The sequence below is a fragment of the Ambystoma mexicanum genome, chromosome 2q, assembly GCF_040938575.1.
Source record: "Ambystoma mexicanum isolate Mex_15411 chromosome 2q, UKY_AmexF1_1, whole genome shotgun sequence".
Taxonomy (NCBI): domain Eukaryota; kingdom Metazoa; phylum Chordata; class Amphibia; order Caudata; family Ambystomatidae; genus Ambystoma; species Ambystoma mexicanum.
The window spans coordinates 344,650,875-344,674,408 of NC_090924.1; the positions used below are offsets into that span (position 1 = coordinate 344,650,875).

A 23,534-nucleotide genomic window follows, 5' to 3' on the forward strand; every position below is an offset into this window, starting at 1 on the left:
ATAGGTGCACAATTTCTTTTATTTTATACAGTAGACAGCTTGACACATAAAGCCCGTTACGGCTTTATGTGTCAAGCAGTCTATTAATGAAGCACGGCAGTGGTGTTGTGCGCCACAGGTGTTTGGAGACAAAGGGGAAGCAGGAGAATGTGAGTACGCCGTGCAGCCGTCGACCAGCAGCGACTGTGCTGTAAGTAAAGTGCGGGTAGTGAGAGCAGCCACTACTGCTCTCTACTGAACTGACTGGCCTTTTTTTGTACTTCCACCTATACGCCTGACTTACTGTACTCTGTCTCTGCGCAACCTTAGGCTCCCCCTCCCTTGCGGTTAGCTGTGCTTTGTGTTTTCTGACTCCCTGCTGTGTCCCTAGGCTGCTTTTGCTAACTATTGTGTTTCTAGATCTGTTATCCTCCCACCAGAGGCGTTGCTAGGGGGGGCTAAGGGGGTTATAGCCTCTGGTCTTTTGGTTGTAGCCCCGGATAGAATCTCACGAGCTACAACCATAAGGCTAGCTAGCCCCCAGTCTCGACAGTTCTGACAGCGTAGCCCTGGGTCTTTTTCAGACCTAGCAACACCCCTGCCTCCCACCAAGGTTCCTTCTCCACTGACATTTGTTGCTACTGTATTACTGTATCCTCTAGGCTCTCTCCCACCTCTAGTTTCCCACTCCTCTGTTGTTACAGTGTCTCTGCTGTCATAGTGGGCTTTCTCCTACTCTCTAGGTCCCCATTCCCATGTCGTTACTGCTGTGACTGTGCTCCCCCTTGCTGTGTGCTCTGCCCTGCTTCTTGTTGGGTTTGCCTATTATTGTGCTCCCCTTTGTGACACCCCACCCTCCTCCTGCGCATCCTGCGGTGTGTGGTACTAGGCCATGCTCCTCCCATTCTGTCTCTCTAAGCTCCTCTCCTTTTCTCCTTGCACCCTCTATGGTGCTCTCCATTTCTCCCATCTTCTCTAACTGCTAACTCTAACTCTGTCGACTATCCCATCCCTGTAAGTCTGGAAGGAAAAAGTTCAAGAGGGAAAGCCTGGTCTCCAATCCAGGCTTCCCTATCGCTGATATCTACATCAGCGCTTCCTCATGAAAGACTCTCCCCAACATCCGCTTTGTCGTTCCCTCTCCTGACCTATGGACCCCTCATATGGTCTCTGTTCTCTCTCCATTAACGATGACACCCTGTGAGAGACCCTCTTGGCCTTCTTCCACTCCACCAAAACCATCATAAATGTCTATCTAAATGGGACCGTCTTGGTCCAGGGTCCTCAGCCCAATCTCCTCCTTTTCGATAGGCGCTACCTGTGTCTTATCAACTTCCTCTCTTCTGCTGCTACTCCTTATAACACCTCTCTGGCTCCTTTGCCACCTCCTTCTCTGTCGCCTCTCTGGCACCTACCTCCTCCTCCTCTATGACCGCTATGCCACCTCCATCATTTTCCTCTGCCCACTGTAGGGCCCCTCTACAACCTCCTCTGGGTGTGGCTCCCTCCTGTACCCCACCCCTGAAGACTTTAAAATGTGGCAACCTGCTCCATGCCGCTACTCTCAACTCTCGCTTTGCTGTCAAACATTCCTCTGACATCTGCCACCTCCTTGAAGACCTGGATGTCCTCGCTCTCACCGAGACATGACTCACGGCCAGCTCTGTCACAGGTTTTGACACTTTCCTCCCTGAGGGCTACAAGATCCTCTCTAAGCACATAACCTACCGGCCCGGTGGTGGAGTGGCCTTGATCTTTCCAGAGTGGGCCTTTGCTTTTGTCATTCCTACGCAGGCCTACTCCTCCTTTGAATGCTTGGTCTGCAGGCTCTCTATCTCTCCTGGCCTTTCTCTGACTGTGGCCTCCATCTACAGGCCACCTAGTGCGCCACCCTCTTCCACTCTGAATGTGCAGACCTCTCCTCTTTTCTTCTTGCCTCTACCTCTCAGCTTCTCCTCATCGGAGGCTTCAACATCCACCTGGATGCTTCTAATCCCTCCTATGGGCTCTTACGCAACCTTTGCGACTCTCTCTCTCTATCCATTCTTCCCTCTGGTCCGACATACTTTGCCGGCCACACCTTGGATGCTATCATCTCCTCCGACATCCCCCTCTCTAACCCTCTCATCACTCCTCTCTCATGGACTGACCACTTTCTGCTCTCTTCCCACCTGACACTTTGTGTCCCACATGCAAAGCCTCCCCCAGCAGTGCCTCCTTCCTTCTCAGTCATTCATCCCATGAAGAGAGTGTCAGTGGATGCCTTTGCCTCCACTTTCTCTGCTCCTCCTACTCCTGCCACTGTCACACACTCTGACACAGCCCCCGCTAACATGCATCTATCTATCTCCAACACTCTGGACATCCTTGCCCCTGTCATGAGAATCTGTCTTAGGCCTATCTCCAAGTGAACTCTTGGTATGACTTCGACCTCACCGCCCTGAAACGCAAGTGCAGGTTGGCTGAGAGGAAGTGGAGGGCTCTGACAAACTGGCCTGCCGCCTGCTCCAAAGGCAATACAGACTTTCTCCAAGAAGAGAGTTCACATCCAAGCCTGCGTCAATGTGGCCTCTAATAACACAGCCAAACTCTTTAGAATCTGGAAGAAGCTGGCCAATCCTACTGCAGTATCCACCTCTCCTGTCCCCTACCAGGCCCTCTGCATGGCGCTGGGCTCTCATTTCACCACTAAAACTGAGGACATCGTGTCCTCACTTTCCTCTTCCTCTTCCTCTCCCTCTACCTCTCTCAGTCCCCCCCCTTTGCTGCCTCTCCATCTCCTTTTCCTTTTTCCTCCTTCTCTCTCTTGACACCTGACGATGTTCAGACACAAGTCCGATCTATGAAAGTATCATCTAAACAGGTGCTCCCCTGCTCTTCCAGAACCATCAGGGACCACATTGACACTCTCTCTCCAGCCTTGGCCAATTTCTGCAATCACTCTTTCACTACTGGTCTTTCCCCTCTCTCCTCAAGCACTCCCTTGTGCACCCACTCCTAAAAAAGGCTTCTGCCGATCCTTCCTATGCGGCAAACTATTCCCTGATTACTATAACTCCTTTCCTGGGCAAACTCCTGGAAACGTTGGCCATCTTGCAGCTTATTCTCCACAAGGAATCTGTTGGTTGCCTCCATGACATCAGTCTGGCTTCAGAACAGCCAGAGGCCCAGAAACCGCTCTCCTGAACACCTCTGAAGATCTGCTCTCTAATCTTGACTCTAGCTCTCCTTCTGTCCTCATCCTCCTTGACCTCTGCTTTCGACACGGTCAATCACTCTACCCTGATCAAGTGACTGCATGTGAACCTGGGCATCACAGATCAGGCTCTGGCATGCTGACCTCCTTCCTCTTGGACCGACCCTCCCAGATTCAACTTGGGTCCTTTCTCTACACCACCACTCTCTCTACATGTGGTGTCCTGCAGGGCTCTATCCTCTCACCCTGGCTCTTCAATGTCTATCTGACCCCTTTGGCCCAACTGACCTCCACATTCTCCTCTATTTTGCAGTGTTATGCAGATGACATTCAGTCTCTTTCAGGCTTCCTACAGCTGACTCTCCTGCTGCGCTCAATCCTGACTATCTATTCGCGATTCAGGATTGGTGCTCCTCCAACGAGCTGTGCCTTAATGCCAGTAAGACGGAGAACCTTCTCATTGGGACCCCTGCTCCTGCTTTCCCTCTCTCACTCTGGCCACCCTCCTTGGGTCCTCTATGCTCGCCTTCCTGTGAAGCAAAAAACCTTGGTGTCATCTTCGACGCCACTCTCTCCTTCTCTCCTCACATTGCGGACCTTGCCAAAAAGGCTCACATCCAGCAGCACCTACTCAGAGATATTCTACCTTTTCTCTCTTTCCTTCAGAAGCTCACTGTCTCCGGAGCTCTGGTTCCCTCCAGGCTGTACTACTGCAACAGTCGCTTTCTCTATCTGCCTGCCTCTACTCTGCACCCTCTGCAATTTATCCAGAACAGGACTGCAAGAGTTATCCTTGGTCTCAAGCCCAGGCACTGTATCTCCCCAGTCCTGAAATCTCTCCACTGGCTCCCGGTGGCTGCAATGATCAACTTCAGGAGCCTCTGCATCTTGCACAAGGCTTTCTGGGGCAGGGTCCGCACTACATCCAACTCTCTCTACCCAAGTACCTTCCTTCTCGAGCCCTTCGCTCATCTTCCCCCAACTCTCTAAGGGTCAGACACTTCTCCTGGCAGAGAGTGGGAGGGTTGATCTCTCTCATCTGCAGGGGCCTCCCCCTGGAACGGCTTCCCTGCCCCTCTCAGACCTGAGCCGGACCACCTGAAGTTCTGGAAGCAGCTCTTGATGCCTCTTTTCTCCTCTGGCTTCTTTCTCTCGCTGCCCTGCTAACCTTTCTTTCTGATACACTGACTGGTTGCTTGGTACCCTCAGAGTCTCATTTGGTACAACGCTTGTGTACAGGCACGTTATAAATGCAATATCATAATATATCATACAAACGAAAGCCACCACTTAAGTAATAGCACTATGCAATGTGACACTGGCTAGTCACTGGCAGGGCGTGGGTGTCACGATGCCTGCCCCCAGACATCTGGAACAGGTCCATCTGTCAAGGGAACAGGCACCCAAGAAGACACAGGAATTCTCAAAACCCCGCCTAGGGGCTATATGGGTTCAGTCCTGGCACCGTAGGCGCCAGGCTCATATTGCCAACTTAAAACTATGCAGGTCATCCTGCAAAGAACTCATGTACAGGCCATCATGAGGCCATGAAGGGACTACTTTCCTTTAGGAACTATTTTGCTGCTTGGGTGTGGTACTGGAACTTCTTACCTGGGAACTACTTTTTTGATGCTATTTAAACCACGCCCGAAGAGCAGCACACGCTTTGCGTTATTCCGCATTTTAGCAGCGTAACGCTCACCGTGTCTGCAGTCCAGCATCCAGTCTACAGCCACACCCGTCTTGTGTCCGGAGCCGTTCCTAGAGAAAATGAAAGAAGAAGAGAAGGTTAGAACAAGGAGATTTCCATTTGGTCACCTGTCTTCGGAGCATCTCCACGACCCGCAACACCCGTTGAACCGCCGCCCGAAACATCAGCATCTAAAAAGACAAGAACAAACAAAAAGTGAGCGGGGTTAGATAGAGAACTATTGGTTAATTACATTTGGAACAATATTACTTGCTAGACAGTGCTTGGTACAAACTGACTCTTAACTAAGCGCTACCTTCATCCATCGAGGCGAACTCACTCCTTGGATCATGCTGCAAGGGAAAAGGTATGAAAGGAGCAAGAGTGAATTAACAGACATTTGAACTTTAAAATAACTATACATTCGGTTTACACACTACTTACGTCGGAGTCATTGTTGTCTGGAACTCTGCCAAATACCTTCGGATCAGTGAAGTAACTGAACTTCTACGTGCCCCTGCACTCCACGCAGGATGAAGAGTTCATCCTTCCAAACAATAAGGTGAGACTTTATGAAGGGGAATACTGGAAGTTTTCAGGCAAAATAGTGTTAGTGTAACCTCTCTACCACGGGTGTCTAATCCCCTTTACTGCTTTTAGGAAAATATTCTTGTGGGCCAGGCAGACGAAACTGAGTGGGCAAGTGCAGTCGATCATCACTTCGCTACGAGTCACACTGGTGGAGACCGCAGCAGTCCAGCTTCGTTCGACACCCCTGTGGAATCCAGGTGAGCGTAACAGAACGCGAAGCCTTACTACAAATCTCCACCCTGGCGTTATGGAGACCTCAGAGACTGACCAATTAGCCCACCTACTGGGAGAACTAAGGGCTGAAGTGCATTCCGCCCGTCAAGAGACTAATGCTCTCAGGAGAGAACTGATTGTGGTAAAAGAACGTACGGATGATCTCGCCAGGCAATTACTTCAAGCTCAAGCTAGGCACACACCTTTACCTGGACTCGGGGGAGCTTCTTCCCAAGCTCAATCAAGTAATCCAGTGCAAGTAATTTTACCAGGGACAGTTCCTTTAGCACCGCCAGAACGCTTTGCGGGGGACTCAAAAAAGTTTGCCGTGTTTATGAACCAGTGCTGCCTGCATTTTATATGTAGACGTGGAGCCTTTCCGAATGATCAAGCAAAGGTAGCCTTTGTACTATCGAATCTCAGCGGCATTGCAGCCGATTGGTCTATTCCACCAGTCAACCAGGATGACCCTCTTCTTCGGGATTTTCAGGGTTTTCAACTAAGCATGGAAAGACTATTTGCCCGACATTCCCAAGGCTAAGCTTTCGATAACGAAATTTTGTCCTTGGGTCAGGGTAACCAGGATCTGCTGACCTACATCGCAACCTTCAATAGGTTGGTGGTAGAAACCGAATGGCCAGACGTCAAGCGGATTACGCTATTTCATCGTGGGCTACAAGGTGAACTAAAAGACGTTTTGGCACAAGTAGAGAACCCACCTCAAGACTGTGCTGAATACATAGACCTGGTTGTCCAGTTGGATCACAGACTTCAGAATCGGAAGGCTGATCGGGCTAGATTCGAAAATTGAGTATTGGTAAAACCTAAGGACAATGTCACCCCCAAAGGAAGGTTCCATGTAATAATGACGACATTATTGCATGGAACATGCGGGGGACACCCCCGCAACACCCAATTTTATTTATTTATTTTGTTAAAAATGTTTTGTTTTTTTTTTGCCCCTGTCCCCATATATATGGTCACCCATATAATATCGCCACAACCTTTTCCCGGCAATATTATTTACGGCGACCATATATATGGGGATAATATTACCTGATACCCAAAGGAACTGAAGTATCTGAGCCCATGCAAATTGGGGTCTTAAAGGACCTTTGACTCAAAAAGAAAGGGACAAGAGGCGGCAGTTACAATTGTATTTGTATTGTGGAACCTCAGGGCATTTTATACGGGATTGCCCAGTGAAACCACCTAAGGTGGTAGGAGTCGCCGACAAAATCAATATGGAATCAGAGCTGGGAAACGACCACGCCCGACAAGCGTAGAGGTCCGCTTGTCGAGCATGAAGAAGGACACTCAGACCTCGCACCTAATTATACCAATGGTCCTTATAGATCGAAGGCAACCATCTCGTATGCACGCAGTGAGAGCATACATAGATAGCGGAGCCATAGGAAACTACATGGATCAAGAATCGGCTACAAGGATGAACCTGCCTCTTTGCAAAAAACCCACAACTGATGTAATCACCACCGTCGATGGGACCGAAATAGCTTCTGATCCAGTAACTCATTCAACTATGGAGATGACACTTTTGGGTCAAGATGGGCATCGAGAGAGCATTGTGTTTGACTTAATCAAGGCCCTACAGTTCCAAATATTTCTGGGAATGCCATGGTTGGAAACTCATAATCCTTGTATTGACTGGCGAGAATAGAGAGTGACCTTCTCGGATTGTGCACACACTTGTTATCCTGAAAGAACTTTGATCAAAAGATTGGCTACGGTCACGAATCCGATAACTCAGATACCCCAGGAATGCCAGGAATTTCAGGATGTTTTCCAGAAAGACCAAGCAAACACGTTCTCACCCCACAGATCATATGATTGCCAGATCGACCTCCTACCCGGCGCTCAAATTCCATGCAGCAGAATCTATGCCCTCACTGAACTCGAAAATCTTAATTTACGACAATATTTGGATCAATACCTCGCTAATGGCTTCATTCACCCATCCAAGTCTCCGGCAGTATCGTCTTTATTCTACGTCCCTCAAAAGGAAGGTGACCTTAGGACTTGTATTGACTATCGGCATTAAACCAAATAACGGTAAAGAAACGATACCCTTTGCCCCTGATCCCAGAACTACTGGACCAAGTAAAGGATGCTCGTATCTACACTAAGTTGGACCTCCGAGGGGCGTATCATCTGGTACGAGTGAAAAAAGGCGACGAATGGAAGAGTGCCTTCCGTACCAAATACGGATTGTTCGAATACCAGGTGATGCCTTTCGGGCTTTGCAACGCACCGGCAGCCTTCCAGTATTTTATGAACGATGTCCGTCGCAAACTCATAGACGTCTGTGTTGTTGTATACATAGACAACATCTTAGTTTGCTCTTCATCTGAATCAGACCATGTGAAGCATGTTTGTGCTGTACTAGAAAAACTATGCCAGTATAAATTATATGCGAAATTGGAAAAGTGCGTTTTTCATACTTCGGAAGTTGTATTCCTTGGATTTATCATGACCCCAAATGGAGTACGAATGGATTCACGAAAGGTGGATGCAATCCTCAAGTGGCCCTCACCTACCTTGATTAAAGAAGTACAGAGTATGCTTGGATTTGCGAACTTTTACCGCAGATTCATTCCTGATTTTTCACATCTTGTACACCCCATCACGGCTCTTTAGTGGAAAAATAAATGCTTCCAGTATACAGAAGAAGCTGAAAAGACCTTCCAAGACCTAAAACAGAAATTTACTTCAGCTCCTGTTTTAAAGCACCCACGTCCAGAACTTCCGTACGTGGTTGAAACTGATGCATCCAGCTTAGCCATGGGAGCTGTCCTTTCCCAAAAGGATCCTGAGACTGGTCAACTTCACCCGGTGGCGTTCTGGTCACGGAAATTTTCAGCACCAGAGTTAAACTATGCAGTTACTGACAAGGAACTTCTGGCCATCAAGTCGGCGTTCAAAGCCTGGCGGCATTATCTTCTCGGAGCTCGACACACCATCACCGTAATCACGGATCACAGGAACTTACAATATTTAAAGACAGCCAAGGCTCAATCGTCACGCCAACTTAGATGGGCCTTATTCTTTGCGGAATATGATTTTGTGATTACTTACCGACCAGGTTGTCGAAATGGCAAAGCAGATGCCTTATCTCGTATTGGAATGGGAGAAGCATATTCAAATCCAGAACCAGTACCCATATTTCGGAAAGAAGAATTCTTGGTATAACCACTCTACAGACTCTGGACGACATCCATAAAAAGATTCAACAGCTTTTCGACCCTGCAGCCTTACAAAGCTAGTTGAACAAAGGCAAAGATTATTCAGTCACCGATCACCTACCATACTATCAAGGACGTCTTTACCTACCAAATAAAGAATTACAAGAACATGTTATCTCCAATTACCATGAGTCTTTGATAGAAGGGCATTTTGGGATCGCTAAAACCGAGGCCAAGATCAAAAGACAATTCTGGTGGCCTACTTGGCGGAAAGACATTAAGTAATTTGTACTGTCTTGCGATATTTGCGCCCAAAATAAGACCCAAAAAAGGAAACCAGCAAGCCTATTACAACCTTTGGACATTCCGCCTACGCCTTGGCATTCCTTATCCCTTGACTTTATTACTGACCTTCCCCATGTAATGGGTGTAACACCATCCTAGTTATAGTGGATCTTTTTTCCAAAATGGCTCATTTCATTCCATTAAAGGGTCTACCTTCAGCCTCGACCTTGGCCAAGGAATTTCTAGAACATATCGTCTGAATACAAGGATTCCCCTCCGTATTGGTTTCCGACCGGGGAAGTCAGTTCATTTCTCAGTTTTGGAGGAAATGCTGTCATTGGTCCAAATCGACGTTAGACTATCAACCAGCCACCATCCTCAAACCGATGGTCAAACTGAGAGGACCAATCAGACACTAGAGCAATACCTACGGTGCATGTTACACCAAACCGAAGGCAATTGGAAAGACATTTTGTGGCGATCCAAATATGCATACAACAACTCATTGCACTCAGGGACAGGACAAAGCCCATTTTATACTATATATGGGCGACATCCTCGAACCTCTGAACTCGATTTGCCCCAACACTTAGAGATACCCGCCGTGAACCATCTACACGCCATCATTACACAAGCTTTTAAAAAGGCAACTGAACATTTGAAACAGGCTAAAGAGAGATACAAGAAAAATGCAGATCAACATAGAAGCAAAGCTCCGAAATATCAGATAGGAGACCAGGTTTGGCTGGCTTCAAGACACATACCTTTAAAGGGGACTCAAACCTTTAACTCAAAGTATTTGGGACCTTACACTGTTAAAGCCATTATTAATCCTGTGGCCGTCAAATTGGAGTTACCGTCAAATATGCAAATTCACCCAGTCTTTCATGTTTCACTTCTAAAGCCAGTACAACCAGGGACAAGGCTAACTAAACCACCTAACCCATCCTAATAGACAGGGAACCAGAATTTGAAGTAAAAAATATTTTGGACTCAAAAATAGTCAAATCAAGACTTTTTTATCTGGTTGACTGGAAAGGTTATGGTCCACAAGAAAGGTCATGGGAACCAAGTGACAATATTCATGCACCTCGATTGGTGAAAAGGTTCCACCAGAATTTCCCAGACAAACCGGGACCAGTGAGGAGAACAGCCTTAGGAGGGGCCTTGGGGGGGAGTGCTGTCATGATGCCTGCCCCCAGACATCAGGAACAGGTCCATCTGTCCAGGGAACAGGCACCCAAGAAGACACAGGAATTCCCAAAACCCTGCCTAGGGGCTATATGGGTTCAGTCCTGGCACCGTAGGCGCCAGGCTCATATTGCCAACTTAAAACTATGCAGGTCATCCTGCAAAGAACTCATGTACAGGCCATCATGAGGCCATGAAGGGATTACTTTTTTTTAGGAACTATTTTGCTGCTTGGGTGTGGTACTGGAACTTCTTACCTGGGAACTACTTTTTTGATGCTATTTAAACCACGCCCGAAGAGCAGCACACGCTTCCCGTTATTCTGCATCTTACAGCGTAACACTCACTGTGTCTGCAGTCCAGCATCCAGTCTACAGCCACACCCGTCTTGTGTCCGGAGCCGATCCTAGAGAAAAGGAAAGAAGAAGAGAAGGTTAGAACAAGGAGATTTCCATTTGGTCATCATCTTTCCTGGAGCAGCCGCACATGTGGATAAAGGAAAAAGCCATTAAAATAAACTGCATCGCATTTCCAGCAGCAGTGCCGCGCCATACTCATCTGTCTTCGGAGCATCTCCATGACCCGGCGCAACACCCGTTGAATCGCCCCCCGAAACATCAGCATCTGAAAAGACAAGAACAAGCAAAAGGTGAGCGGGGTTCCGCCAAAGACATTCTTTTACTTACCGCAAGATACTTACTCAGAATTTTACCACTCGAGGCAGCGCTGGTCACCATGCTACGTTAGACATTTTCGGCAAGGCACCGCACCTGCAAAGAAGATAGAGAACTATTGGTTAATTACATTTGGAACAATATTACTTGCTAGACAGTGCTTGGTACAAACTGACTCTTACCTAAGCGCTACCTTCATCCATCAAGGCGAACTCACTCCTTGTATCACGCTGCAAGGGAAAAGGTATGAAAGGAGCAAGAGTGAATTAACAGACATTTGAACTCTGAAAGAACTATACATTCGGTTTACACACTACTTACCTCAGAGTCATTGTTGTCTGGAACTCTCCCAAATACCTTCGGATCAGTAAAGTAACTGAACGTCTACGCGCCCCTGCACTCCACGCAGGATGGAGAGTTCATCCTTCCAAACAATAAGGTGAGACTTTATGAAGGGGAATACTGGAAGTTTTCAGGGAAAATAGTGTTAGTGTAACCTCTCTACCACGGGTGGCTAATCCCCTTTACTGCTTTTAGGAAAATATTCTTGCAGGCCAGGCAGACGAAAGTGAGTGGGCAAGTGCAGTCGATCATCACTTCGCTGCGAGTCACACTGGTGGAGACCGCAGCAGTTCAGCTTCGTTCGACGCCCCTGTGGAATCCAGGTGAGCGTAACAGTGGGTTCAAATCCAGTGCACAGAACGAAAAAAAAAGAAGTTGTTGGATCTGTCTGGTGTAGTGTGAGCCCCAGAGACCTGGCTTGACCGAGCCTTCGGGAGACTGCAGGGGTACATCCATAGACAGCTAGCCCTGGCCCACTTAAATCCCAGGATATCACACATCCACCCAATCACCTTTCAGATCCTAGTCAGGCTTGGGTTAACTCAGAACCAAGCCTGGAAGTAGTTTTCCACCTTCACTAGCAGCATTGGGGATCATCCAGTATGGAAAAGGAGAGGGTGACATATGGAAAAAGTACTGTTGTTATGGAAATCGGAGTCTCCCAATGTGTGGTCAAAGAAGGGAGGGAGACCTGGCTATCCACTACGTGCGGACTTGTCGATTCCACCATTAATGTCATGCTCTGACTACAGCTTGGATGCTAGTGCTGCACCAGTGTCATCCTGTCCCTCATTAGTTTTCTCCCTTAGCCCATTACAGTGTTTCATAACAGATTCTGGTGGATACATTTGACAAAAAGGCACATATAGCAAAACTAAAAAGAAAATAATTATTTGTATGACCATTTTTATTTAGAAATGAAAAAAGGAAAAGGTCATTTTTTAAGTTTGCGGTAGGGTTAAACAATGCAGTTAGGACATTAAAAACAAACTAGCTGGGAAGGAGAGTGAGAAAACAGAATGTTTTTAAGCACGCAATATGAAGAATATAAAGATACTAGTGGTACCTCCCGGCATTGCCCAGGTCTGTAGCTGACATCCACGTGGGGGGTCTGCTATAGCCTTGTGTATGTTTTATTGTGACATAACTTCCTATTATTGAGACTTCACAAAATTGTCAATCTCCCAAAATCGCCTATACTGGGTGGAGTTGGTAAAATTTCACCATCGCCAGTACACCCCGAACTGGTATGCCAACCTTCTGTCCTAACTTCCTATTTTTGGAAAAGTCACAAAATCGGCAATCTCAGGAAATCGCCTATACTGATAGCACAGTGCCAACCCCGCCCTGTGCAGGGCAAATGGGTGGGGTCGGTCAGATTTCACTATCGCCAGTATGCCCCAGACTGCTATGCTGACCTTGGGCCACAATTCCAGGCCACCAACTGTTGTGGGGCTGGAGCCAACAATCGCATAATCTGCATCTCCCGAAATCGCCTATACGGATAGCACAGTGAAAGACCCCGCCAAGTCCAGGGCTAATGGGTGGGGTTGGTGAAATGTCACTGTCACCAGTAGACCCCAGACTGCTATGCCGACCGTGGGCCAAAATGTCAGCCCACCAACTGTTATGGGGATAGAGCCATCCCCGAACATACAAACACCCTTTCACAAATATATATATAGATGGATGGGAGAAGAAAATGTATAAGGCCATAGCCAGAGGAAATACAGTACAGTACCTTTACAGAACATACAAATTATAGCACAGTGAGGTGGAACGTCCTAGGAAACACGTATCAAAATTTGGAAGAGGAGTTTTTTTTATTCAGTTGGTCATATAAGAGTGGTTTATATAAAGGTGGAAGGGCAATGGGTTCTGCAGGCTTCTATCATGGTCCACCATTAAATACTTACTGTGACATGCAGCGGGTGCCCATTTTAACATGGAGCCCACCAGGGAACAATCCACAATCTACCAAGGCATGACAGATCGTGCTTCCACGATACAGGGGCACTTCAGGCCAATATTCTCTAAGAAGAGCAAATGTTTGATCTTAGGGCTTTTTCTACTTCTGTTTCTGCCACCTAATTCTATAACTTGCCCACACCTATGATTCTTTCCTCATTTTTTCACACGTTGGCACCTGGTTTTATAATACATCTCTGCTGGAATATTCCTGCTATCTTGGTGCTTACTTTTCCCCCATCATTAGGACCTACTCCTCTCCTCCCTCCCCACTTTTTCTTTATTTTCTTGGCCCCTGGTTTCCATTGCACACATCCTCTTGATCCTTCCTACTACCTTGGTCTTCGCATCTCCTTCATATTCAGGAACCTTCCTAGTGGCTATTTCTGCTGTGCAGCGTTTCTCCACTGAGTAGAGCCTGTCACCATGGACTGAGTGGAGCCTGCCACCGAAAGCAATCTGTTTACCTGTTTATGTGTCATTCACTGGCATTATTGGGACCCGCGTCCATGCTACTTATTCGAGAGGATCAACAGATAATGACTGCCCATGAACATAAGGTTCACTGTAAAGATGAAACTTTCAGCCCCTTTAACCGTTTCATTTTTCTTAGGACTTATATGTAGGTCCTAATTTCCATAGGAACCCACTAAAGTCCGAGCAGTTTACATGGATACAAGGCTGTGACCTAGTAGAAAATATTCTGTTGTTGTTTGATCTAAGCTATGGAACACTCTCCTTCCCAAAGGGAGGATGTAGAAAAACCACCAGAAGGAAACCCAAAGCACATTGCAAATTGAATTATTCAAACATCAACAATGCCAACCAAAAGAGAGGATGGCTAGAAGGTTGGGAATTCATCTTAACCTCTGGCATCATTGTTGGTAACCCTACAGACTGTTGATTTCACCTGCCAAGCCATTACAGAAAGAGGGAAGACCATATGTAAATCAGGCTTGGTCGTCAACTAAGCCTAAACCCATGTCAACCTACCTGAAAAGTTAAAAATGCTCACTGTAGTAAATACTGTATTCCCCTTTCCTCTATACTTAAACGAGAATTGGGAGCAATACATACTTACATTCATTCATTTGCCTTGAGCCACCCAAATTGAGTCTAAGCACTCCTGCATCCTGTCTTCTTTGTTCCATACTTCCATACTTACTTGGTCATTGCGAATCCACAACCTTGCACCACCTGGAATCATCCCTTGTGCATGCTCTACATCATGGTCGGATCTAGACTCAGTTAGAAGTAGTGAAATAGAGCAAGTGAATACACCAAGTAATACCAATTTAGACATGTAATATTCTTTTTTAGAGGAGCTAATAAGATACAAGAAAAGTACAATATACAACTACCAACAGATAGATGTGCAAGATATAGGCAAAACCAACACCATAACATCAGGTACTATGACTCCAAAAAATGAAACAAAAGGGGCAAGAGGGGAGGCAGGAAGAAACCAAGACGAAAACACCCAAGGAATGCAAGCCAGATCGAAACAGAGAAAGAGACCCCACAAATAGATCTGGTAATGAATCTGTCTAATATAGACATTAGCAGTGAACTCCAATCAGCACCAAATAAAGGCCTCTCTTTTAGCCCCACCAACACATCCGACTATTTCCAAACAAATGCAGACATCTACACATTCTGTGGAAAACTGAAACTCCGAAAATAGTTTGAAAAATGAGCCAGTACTCTGAAAACCAAAAAATCACAACCTGAACTCTCAAATCAAATCTAACAGTAGAACTAACAGAAAATACAGTCACACTGCTTAATCTAGAAACTGGAACAGATGAATACACTCTGGAAGCTTTTTGAGAGAAGAAGACCTTTCACTATATCTATCAGAAGAGACAAATCTGAAACCAGTTTCCAAATTCCCACCAACACTACCACAAGACTATGTGATAGACCTATTCAGCAAAGCAGTATTAGCAGACATCAGGAAAGTATACCTAAAAGACAAAAGACCCAATGTTCAACCTAATCTCACACTAAAGGAGAGACAAGCAATTATGGATCTAAAAAGGAATTCGGAAATGATCGTTAAACCAGCTAACAAAGGAGGCAAGGTGGTAATCAAGAATAGAGCAGAATGTATGTGAACCACCCCAACAACTGAACAATTCGAATTGCCACCAGATGCTCACTGCCAACCCTTTGGCTGAACTAACCAACAAGTGGAGCAAAATGAGCAAAAAATGGAATAAAAAAGGATTACTGAAGGGCAATGAATATGACTACATGAATGTCAAATATCCGATCATGGCGACCATCTACTTTGTTCCCAAAATTCATAAAATATTCAACAAATTTCCACCATGCAGACTGATTGTTAATGGAATTGGCTCACTCACCGAAAGGATTTCACAATATATAGACATCTATCTACAACCATTGGTCTTCAATCTAGCATCTTATATCAAAGACACCAAGCATGTTATTCAGCAACTCAATTCCATTGCCTGGCATGCTAATTATAGATTTGTAACCTTGCATGTGTCATAACTGTACACAAGTATACCACACCGCAAAGGCATGCAGATTATCCAATACTATTTGAGATCCAGATCAATATCATATTATGAACACAATCAGATGTTACTGTCCATGCTTGAATTCACTCTCACTAACATCATCTTCTGCTTTGAAGAACAAATATACTAACAACAACAGGGTACTTCCATGGGGGCAAAATATGCACCAGTCTATGCAAATCTGTTCATGAGCAACTATGAAAGTGAACATGCTTGGACAAAATCTCCATTTACAGACACCAACAACATCATCTATTGGGGACGCTTTATGATATTCTAATGATCTGGAATGGAGTCAAACAATCACTATGTCAATTTTCTGAACAACAACGATCATAAATGAATCAGAGTACAGAGGAAATCTGCTTGCTAGATCTTGAATTGTATGTCAAAAACAGCAGAATTCAAACTACTGTCTACATCAAACCTACAGCAGGAAACAGCATTCTACATGCCAGTAGTAACCATCCAAAACATATCACACAGAACATCCCATATGGAGAAATCCTGAGAATAAAAAGAAACTCCAGCACTACAAAAAGCTGGGTTGAAAGCAAAAAACAATAATAGATTGGACCTGTTAAGCGACAGAAAAGCAATAATCAGGTTCTTCAAATGCTAGAAAAATCAAAAATATCCTCCAGAAGCATACTGGACAAAGATATAAACAAACATATGGACAATCATCCAGCAATAACATTTAGTAAACATCAAACAATCAAGACCTCCTGTGTCCGAGCTATTTAAGACCAGTCAGGCAACCAGAGACCCTAAGCACCATGTGCAATCTACCATCAATACTGGGCTGCCACAAATGTGGTAATTGCAAAATTTGCCCATAAATCATGGAAAGTAAAAACCAAGTAGACCTGCCGAATGGAACCGAATGGGACCAAAAACAACATCAAACAATTTATAAACTACAACACGAAATTTATAATCTACGGAATCGAGTGCATATGCCAAAAATAGTACATAGAAAGCACCATACAGGCATTGAAAATTAAAATCATGACGCACCTTCGAGCTATCTGCAACAGAGATATAAGATCCCCAATGGCAATACATTTTGCTAATGGAACACGCTCAAGCAACAGCAACTTCCATCAAATGCTTGGGATTGGAGAAAATGAAACAACCACCAAGAGGGGGAAACAGGGAACTAATGCTTTGTCGAGAGAAGCGAAATGGATTAACATAATGGACACATGAGCCAGAAGATTAAACCAGGACAATGAACTTTACAACTATTTTTAAGTAACAGTATGATCAACCAAACAGACAACTGCAAATAAATTTCACGTATCAATTATGTATGGCATATACTTTATTTTCTTAATATTTGCGAATCGAGATTGCTTATTATGCCACCTATCCCAATGTAGCAAGTACATCAATGAGAAGACTGTATTGCCACAAATTTTAAAAGTCTCCAATTGAAATGATCATAATACTAACAGCACAACATTAGAGTGAAGATAGCCACATATCACAGTTCACCAAAGACAATAGGAAGTAATGGAACATGAACATGCTTATATCTATTAGGAAAGGAAGTAAGATAACGGCTGCACACGGAAAGATCATGTCATCATCGTGACGAGCAACACAATGACATCATACGTCTGCCACATATAAGCAGCCATTATGAAATTCGCCACAAATTGCGGAACAGCGTTTGAAGGCAAAATGCATGCAGCGCTATCATACCCAGCATCTAACTCCTAGAAACTTTTGGTAAATTATGCTCTCTTTACCATTCTTGCTATTCACCAGTCATTAGCACAAGACTTTGAAATAATTGAGCCAATGACATAGATAGATAGAAATATAAGACAGAGCACAATTTACCATTTATTCAGATAATGGCAAGATTCTGAACAGTGATGAAAAGCACTAAGAATTAACCAGGGTGAGTAACATATCAGAATGCTCTAGAAGCAGGATATTAATGTACTTACAATGATGATCATAATTCAAAGTTTCCCATTAAATACATTGCATATATCTTTGTTGCAGATGTTATCAATTGTAACCTAAAGATCCTTTTGAAGATCCACATCTAAATGTGTGGTGATTACAGCAGTGTAAAAATAGGGGATTACAACAGTATAAAGAACAGCAAATAGGCTTAAGCACGACACATGAAAACATACTGATACCTTGAATACTATAATGACTCCAATAGAGACATAAACCAGAGAAAACACCAATCAGACTGATTGTTAGAAGACCATACATATACAGAAGATACTGTTTAATAACTAAGGACCCAAGGAATGTGTGAAGCCACATATGAAGTTTGCATAACTTGGAATTAAAAAGTGAAGTCAATAAAGACTAATTAGACAAACTGAACTATTGTTGAGGATTATTTTGAACTATATACTCATCCAATAGGATACACTGAGCGCTGTAACAGGACCCCACACTGTCTTCAAGTCTCATATCTGTTATTGGACAGGCACAATAACTGGGGTAAGGCACCAGCGAAGGTTCCCCACTACAAAATTAAAGAAGACGTTACCACAGCACATGACATTTGCCTGTCAAACCTCTCTCTCACCACCTGGAATCATCCCTTGCACATGCTCCTGGCCCAAATGAGCAAATCTTTTCTCACTTCAATGATGTTTTCAGTCCTGCAGCTCCATGAAAACTCCTCTGCTATACTTGGTGGATAAGAACCAGTAAAGACAAATGCACAATCTATGATGGACCTGCAGACAGAGTTTTCAAAGGCGACGTTTATATTTTTAGAATGGGAGATTTGGTTTGCTTATGGGTGCCTAGAATTCTTTCCCTTGGGGAAGGAAGCATTTTCTCTAGCTGACAGAGTGCTGTAACATTCAAAGTTAGGGATTACTATCCTCAGCCATTTGCCAGGGACCAATGCAAAGTTACTAGGGGTTTCCCCCAAGACCAACCCTGGGCTCGACATCTGCTGGCTCAGGATGGCACCAGGCCCCACAAATCACTGTCCCAGTGGTTCTTAGAACTAGGCAGTTGGATACATCACACACCACAGCAATAACATTCATCTCAGGGTTCAATACACCCACTTGTTTATCATTCTTAATGTAGAGAAGTAACATTATTCAGAACCAGTGCTAGATCAACTTAGGTTTCACTATGCCACTATGTTCTGCACTAGCTTTGTGTGAAATAGCTGCTCCTGCTTTAGCTATCAGGTTTATCATTCACTTAGCGATTGCTAGGTTTCTTACTCCACACTGTTTTCACACAATCCCGGGTTTAGGACATCAAGAATAGTTATAACTATGGTGCAGTTTTATACACATCTAGGTATGCTACGCTGTGAGAGGCTACTTAGCTCTGCCATCAGGGCTGCCCAGGTTTGCCCTTCTGGCATTGCTGCTATTGCATTGTCCCATGCGCCGTTTCCTGCTTTTTTTGGATCACTGAAGGTGCAGTGACCAAAAAGGTTGAATGAGTATGTGAAAATGAGTGTGCTGTCTTTAATAGAGCTTGACCTCCTAAGTTGACCACCACCACGATGAAGCTCCTGGGACATGTTAGCAAATGTAGTCCCAGCTGACCTCAAACTTACAGGTGGCTTTCTATGTGACAACTGGCAGGGGTGGCATACAAAAAGTAAATTTGAGGTGTAATGACCTTCTCTTTCCCGGTTTCCATTGCTGCCATTGGTGTTTTACACACAGGCCTTACGCTTAATGACAGCAAATGCTGCCAGGGCACCAATGGTGGTTGCACATTTTTCCTGGTTATTGTACTAAACAACTGTCCATAATGATGGTGGGAATGTAGGGCCTGATCCCAACACACCTGACAATGTGGTGTGGGTGCATTCATGCTGCCAGGCTCTGCAAAAGCAATCTAGAGAGGGCTACCCCCACAGGGGAGCCCCACTGTTTCCTCCCCACTTTCAAGTTTGGCAGTACGGTTGCCTCATCATTTTGGAGCCCGGTCTTGGCATCTGAATTAATCTGTGGTTTCCAAGAGGGGATCCATGGCTGGGTTGGGAGCCCTGAGCCAGTAATCTTTACCGTATATCAAGCACAGTGGAGGAATGGGATTAGAAGAAGGGTACCAGGTTGAAGTCAAGTGCATATGACCTAAAAAGATGCTGTACCTCCTGCATGGGCTCCAAATTTGAATGATGGAGAGTTTTGCAGTATTATGGTCCTTTTGGGAAGGAGGGACACAGAACTTTAGAACGTAAGTCCAGACTTCATTAGAACAAAAGACCCCATAGCTTCCCATCACAGCTTCTTCCCTCTTTCAACCATCCTCCCACAAACTCTCCCCAAGTTTCCGGGTTCCAAGTTCTAGTGCTTGGATCCTAATCAACAAATCTAAAATACCACACACATCTCCCCTTATACATAACAAAATTAAACAAGAACACACCAAGCAGAATTAAAAAGCAAAACACAATTTTGGACAAACAACTAAAAGCACAAAACAACAGACATATTTCCGCCCACTTGCATAAATTATAATAATAAGTAAACACAATGAAATACCTACTTTCCTTATTATGTTTTGATATAGTCCTTAAACCAGGCCAGGCTTCTGTTGACCCAGACAGGTCTTGCTACATCCATCCCGACATTGGGGGCATCTTTACTCTCACGCACCTCTCGCCACACCCTTGCCCCTTATGGTGGTTCGTGATCTCTTTACCATTCTTCTCACTCACATCCCATCCACCAACCACGTGTTACGCTCACCTGGCTCCCACAGGGGTGTCGAGCGGAACTGGACAGCCACGGTCTCCACCAACGTGATGCGTAGTGCAGAGATGACTGACTGGACTGGCCCACCTAGCTTCGTCTACTTGACCCGTAGAAGTAGTCTCCTAAATTCGGGGAAAGGGAATTAGCCACCCATGGATTTGAGTATTAACACCTCACTGCGTCCCCACTTATCCCTTCTGACATTCACTTTCACAAAGCTCACCTTATAGTTTTGTATGATGAGCTCTCCATCCTGCGAAGAATGCAGGGGCACGTTGATGGCCAGTTACTTCACTGGCTTGAGGATATTGGAAGTGTTCTGGACAAATTTTGGCTCCAAACCTCTGGGCGAAAGGCCGTAAGTATATAGTTCTAATGAGTTCAAAATGTCCAATTAATCACTCTTGTCCAATTCCTTGTTTCTTTTGCAGCTTAGACCCAAAGGATAATCGTCTTGTGGCAGCTGAAAGCGTTCAGGTAAGGGTCTGTGTTTTGTGACACTGTCTGGTAAATGATGCCAAGGTTTAACTCGCTGCTTTCTCTTTTCTTGCAGGTGCAGCGTAGGAAGATTTGGCGTGCTGGTGGATAATATCTCCTGCGGTAAAATCAGGTAAGCATATGGTGGCAAGAGATTGTCCTTGTTTGTTCCCTTGTTGTTTTCTTGTCCCCCTTAGGCGCTGGAATGCGGCAACCTGGTGATGGAGACAGCACCGGATCGTAGAGATGCTGTGAGGAACGGTGAGTATGGCGCAGTGCTGCTGCTGGCGATGCGACGCGTTTAAAATGAAGTCTGTTTCTGGTTCGAAGATGCGCTGAATCCGAAATCAGGTAAGAAATCCAGTAAAGTTCTTGTTCTAACCTTTCTTCTTCTTTCCCTTCTTTCTAGGCGCTCTGGACTCGAGGCGGGCGTGGCAGGATGCTGGATGCTGACTGCAGACACGGTGAGCGTTACGCTGCTGGATGCAGAATAACGCGAAGCATGTGCTGCTCTTCGGGCGTGGCTTAAATAGCCTTCAAAGTAGTCACAGGTAAGTATTCCTCCACAGCCACACCCGAGTAACAAAATAGTCCCTAAGATAAAATAGTCCCTTCAAGCCTCCAAGGACTTGGATGCTTGGATCCCTGGCAGCATGGTCTGCATCAGGTAAGTTTTAACATATGAGCCTGGCGCCATAGGCGCCAGGACTGATGTCCCATATGAGCCTGGCTACTGTACCCAGATAGCCCCTAACAGGGGTTGCTGGGTTTGCTCCAGGTAACATGATGCCTGCTTCCGGGGTTGATGGACTTGGTCTGGATGCCCGGGGGTAGGCATCATGACACCACGTCAACAAGTGTATGTTTATCCAAACCCCTCCCTTCCTTATGCACTTCCACCACCATGATTTTGTCCATATTCCAAAAGCACCCACCCTCTAATCTCACAGCATTAGATACAATTTCCACCACTCTTTTGGGATCCAAATATTTTGACTTACCTTTCATAACATTTGTAATGCTTTTGACCCTTACCCACGATCCAGGGAATACCTGTAACTTTGACAATCTCACCTTACCTAACCTCTTGTAATAATACTTTTTAATCTTGTTGTGTGCCTGACGCAATTTTTCCTTGCTTGCTCTTTCATCGCCCAATCTCTCAAACCTCCACATTCCTTTTTCTCCTTCAGCATTTTATTCACCCAACTGGCATTGAGCCCTGTATTTGCTTCCCTCCCTTGCATCAACTGGAAAGGTGAAAATCTTGGAACTCCATTGGGAGCTAATCTTATGCTCCACAGCAGATTCTTTAATGTTCCTCTCACATTCATATCATTCCTAATCGCCTGCTCCACAGCACCAACCATCCGCCGGTTGAATCGTTCCACCAACCCATTCGATTGTGGGTGATATAACGACACACATTTCGATTGCCTACCCCTATCCATAATGTATTCAGCCATCAAAGAACTTCTAAATTGAGGACCATTGTCTCTCACTACCTCTGATGAGTTACCGTCCTTCCTAAACCCTGTCCATGAAACACATAATTTCATCAATGGATGGCCTCTTCACCAACTTAATCTGTAACCATTTGGTAAAATAGTCCATCACAACGATCAGAAACTTGATTTCACTACCCATATTATGATATGGTCCCAGAATGTCTATCCCAATGTGCATCCATGCACCTTCCGGAGCCGTAATGGGCAACAGTCTTTTCAAATTTCATATCCTTATCAGAGTTCTGACACGGCCAACATCACCTCACCTTCCTCTCGACCATCACACCTATTGCAGGCCACCAATAATGTTCCCTTACCTTATGTTTAATGCCAGCCATTCCTGGATGATCTTTGTTTCCCTTTGACAGTTCAGCCAGCCCAGGAGTGCTCCGTCAGCTGGAAAATGCAGCAGAGGGAGCGCTCAGTGTTTCACTGAGCTAGCTCATCGGCTCCTCCATAATGGGTGTGGTGGCCCATTATGGATGGGCCGCCACTGACTAAAGATTGGAAAGATTGTAGTTGTGTATTTATAAAGTGCTTAATACCCAGAGGTTTCTAAGAGTGGACCCAGGGATCGAACATGTGTTGCTCTACGTCGTCTTACTTCCAAACTGAGCGAGTTGCCCCTGAGTTATCCTCCTGAGACTAGTGGGGAAATGGGGTGCCTTTGAGGTCGAGGTAAGCTGCAGGCTGATCCTCCACTTTCTGACCCAAACTTTAACATTTGCAGAATCCTTATCCCTGTCCCATCATTTCATAGATGGCAAGGTCCTTGCTGGGCCCCCAGACCTCATTTATCCCACCCTTACTCAGTATTTTGAGATTAATGAGAAACAGAATGGAAAGAGGTTTGGAAAGACTACAAGTTTGTTATATGGGTGGATGGTCTTCAGCGGATCTAGAGAACCAAATAAAGGCCCTGGAAATCAACTACGGTTGGTCAGGTTCTC

General features: G+C 45.2%; 1 protein-coding gene across 2 annotated transcripts in view; it reads left to right on the forward strand.

Moving 5' to 3' along the window:
- Positions 1–23,534, forward strand: part of SLC5A11 (solute carrier family 5 member 11) — a 672,168-nt gene that overhangs the window by 251,253 nt on the left and 397,381 nt on the right. The gene's annotated exons all lie outside the window — the stretch shown is intronic.